This window comes from Monopterus albus, unplaced genomic scaffold, assembly GCF_001952655.1.
Source record: "Monopterus albus unplaced genomic scaffold, M_albus_1.0 scaffold231.1, whole genome shotgun sequence".
Lineage (NCBI taxonomy): Eukaryota > Metazoa > Chordata > Actinopteri > Synbranchiformes > Synbranchidae > Monopterus > Monopterus albus.
In genome coordinates this window covers 28602-32257 of record NW_018128111.1, presented here as the reverse complement: position 1 = coordinate 32257, position 3656 = coordinate 28602, and the positions used below count along the sequence as shown (strand labels likewise).

The 3656-nt window shown below is 42.8% G+C and overlaps 1 long non-coding RNA gene across 2 annotated transcripts in view; it reads left to right on the top strand.

Annotated features, from left to right (window-relative positions):
- The first annotated feature begins 530 nt into the window (after positions 1–530).
- The window catches only part of LOC109971635 (uncharacterized), a 5009-nt gene continuing 1883 nt past the window's right edge, over positions 531–3656 (top strand). The window contains exons 1-3 of one of the 2 annotated variants that reach the window (XR_002276585.1): positions 531–720; positions 1209–1373; positions 1552–2180. This is a non-coding gene — a long non-coding RNA (uncharacterized LOC109971635). Of the gene's footprint in view, positions 721–1208; positions 1374–1551; positions 2492–3656 lie in introns of those variants that run through there. The other variant, XR_002276584.1, reaches the window with a different exon arrangement.

Genomic DNA, 3656 nt, shown 5'->3' with positions numbered 1-3656 from the left:
CCTTGTAAAAATTAATTGCCCACCCCTGCCACAGATCAAACCTTATATGCTAAATAAATAACAAAACCATGTGACAGATTAAGATTCATAACATGTTCCAACCGTTGAACTTACACAGTTCTAATGACAGTGTTTGTCTGTGAAGTACTTCAGTCAACTACTGGTTGTTTTTCAGGTGATTTATAAGTAACATTTGATTTGACATGAGTTTTGGAGTCTGTCTTGGTTTAATGACTCAGCCCCCCCACCCCCCCATTACCTACTTTATCTGCAGAAGGTCCAAGACGACCTGGTCCCTCTTTAGCTCCAACTCTACCAATGTTTCCAAAGACGTCGTCTACAGACATGTCTCTAAACCTGTGTGACCCTGTGACCACGACCTGTGTTGACCTGCACGTCTGAATGACACGTTTCTCAGTAGGCGGTTGATCTGTCTTTTGTGTGTTTGTGCAGGTAAACTACAGGTAAACCTCAGAGCTGTGGGCAGTTTCTCTACCTGCATGTTCTTTATCTGTATCTTCTGTTGGGCATTTCACATGGGACAATTACAGAAGGAAAACAGAAAGTATGAGATCGATGAAGGGAGGAGACACAGTGTTTCTGTGAAGTCATGTGACCACAGAGCGCCCTTCCTCCTGCTGATATGAAACCTGTGAACACTGATCCTCTCTGCTCTCTCTGTCCTCAGAATCACTGAGCCGCCTGAAGCCGACGACACAGGTAAGATCACTTTGAAACAGGAGGGATCAGATGGTTTCAGACGTCAGGATCAGGAGATGAAAAGATTCAAAATAAAACTTGAAGTGATTCACTAACTAATTGTTTCATTAATTAAGTACATTCTTCTGATAGATGTGTAGTGGTTCAAGTTAATATGTACTATGTAATGAAAAACCATCAGAGTGGGTAGATTACACACAAACAGTACATTTATAGCTAGAGTTAAAAGATGCTTACATAACTTGGGCATAACTTCAGCCTTGTGTGAACTGTTCCTGTATTGTAAAACAAGCAGCTTTGATGCCAACACATTCTGTAAGCACATAAAATTTAACAACAATAGCAACATGTAACCGGCAGGTTGGCCACGCCTATACCGCCAGGTGAGCAATTTGTTGTGTTGATCACAGATATAAATACCACAGGACAGGAGTGCCAAAAATGACTGACTCTTTGACAATTCTCTTATTTAATACTTTTATCTGCAGAGACGGTGATTCTGTTCCCTATCTTTCATTGACGACCACTGACTGAACTGTTCGCCGCCCGGCCGCAAACGTCACCTTCTTCACCTGTGGAGCTGCAAAGTGAACAGCGAGGACTGAGCGCGCTCAGTGCTGCTCTGCTCAGCCCCGGCCAACTCCTGCAAACAGGTAAGAGCAACAACCAAGGGACACACAGCAAGGAAAAAAAGACCCCTCATTAACTGAGAAGGAGAAAAAGTACTTTTATCTAATTATAGCAAAAGTCCTCAGTGGACCTGCTGGTCCAGGAGCAGATGTCTGAATTGTTGCATGGTGTTTTGTGATGTGTCTTTGTCTCTGCTCACAGACCCGTCCTGATAAACGGCAGCAGCCTCTAGTACCTGTTCAACTTCTCTGCAGACTTTGGACTAAGCTTCCTTCAAATGGGCCAGAAACACAGCAAAAGACATAGCAGTAAATATCCTCCTAGTTTTTCTAAAAAAGATGCAGCTTTATTCATCAGGCATTTTGACCAAGATGGACCCAGGATGGAACGGATCATATATGAGCTTCAAAAGATCTCTGTTGACAAAATAAACATAACAGACAAATCCAAAGCAACAACAACGCTAGGAGCTGTTATTACGGGAACCGGAGCTGTATTGGCACTGGGTGCAGCTCCGTTCACTGGAGGCTTGAGTTTAGCAATAGCTGGAATTGGAGCAGCAAGTTCTGTTGCTGGAGGTCTCACTATTGCTGGAGGCTCCATAAACGAGAAAACAATGTTAGAAGAATGTCGAAGGAATGTGGACAAATTAACAACAGAGTTCAGGACAATTGTTGAGTCACTGAGGATAGTGCTGACAAATCTAAAGACCGTGTGTGGAGAACCAAGAACATTTTCAGCTACAGACAGTTTGACAGATGTTATTAATGAGTATAAAATGGTTTTGGAAGAGTTTAAAAGAATGAAAGTAGAGCTCCAAAGAATTTGAGGTTTGTTTAATGAAACAGCACATCTCTGGTGTGTGTGTCAGTTGGAAGGAGGCTGTGGTGTGTGTGTGTGTGTATGTATTTACCAAGAACACTGTGTTTTCATAACCTTCTAACTTGTACAGTCGTGGTTCATGGATGTGTCGGGGTAGTTCTTGACAAAGTGTCTACAGTTTGGTTTGAAGTTCATGTTTTCTCTTCTTATAAATGTAGGATTTCCACAATGTTATCATCTGGCTTAACTTAACCCATGACAGTATGACTGGTCAATAACCCTCAGTGCAGTACCTGTAAATATACCTTGTACATATAGAACCTAGACTGTGTATGTATGTATGTATGTACAGGCCTCTATTTATAAGTACTTTTTATTTTTATCTCATTTCCTAATGCACCTTCCTTTGTTTGTTTGCACATTACTTTCTTTACTTCTGTTCTCAGCTTTATATTGTTTACTTGACCACTGGTGCCTTACATAAGGACGTGCACATTGAGAGCCACTGTACCAGAGTCAAATCCTCGTGTGTTCAACACACCTGGCCAATAAAACTGATTCTGAACCTGTAGCTGGATGTTTGCCTCGTCTGTCTCCTGATAAAATGCTGAACACTGATTTAAATAAAATGGTCTGAAAAACTGTACTTTTGTAAACCTGTTTTTTTCCAGTGAAATCACAAAACTCTTCAGTACCAAGCCTAAACGTCTCTCATGTTTGTTTACTGGATATATCAGCAAAACGTTCTCACCCACAGCCAGCGAGTCACGGAGGCAGCTTTTGGTTACATGCACAAATCCATGACCTCACAGTCCTTTTCTAAACTCTGTTTTCTTGTGCTTTAAAAGCACAGGGAAGCAGAGTTGTGCTCCCTCTATACCAATGACTGCACCTCAGGAGACCCCTCTGTAAAAATCCTGAAGTTTGCCAACGACACAACTAGTGATGTGTCATGCGCAAAAGATGCGGCTCTGAGAGCCGATGCTTTATAGTGAATCAGAAGAGCCGACTCGCATCGACTGAGACCCGACTCCCAGTTTTTTTCCTTTCGCTGCTCAGTGCTCAGCCTGAGCTCTGCTCAAGTCAGAACTTTGTTTTGATTGGTCAGCAATGGCATCGCGGCCAATCAGATGTGAGGATATAGGATCATACCATTATGTGAAAACAGAGAGGGGGGCGCTAAGAAGTGGAGCGCCGGCTCCACTGCAAGTTAACTGTCTAACTAGAATCTGTCTGTCAGACAGCGGTGAGGAGAGTGTGTGAGTGCCTCGTGTAGTTGCGTATTGAAACTATGAGTGACACCCGAAAGCGAAGCAGCATCTGGCTGCAGTTTAAAGATACTGGAAACAACAAAGCAGAGTGCCTTCACTGCAAAATGAAAATAACTTTAAGAGCAGGTTCCACCACAAACCTGCATAGACATATCAGAACTGTCCATCCTACAGTGCAGTTAGAGGAGAGAGGGCAAGCTAGCACACCGTCTA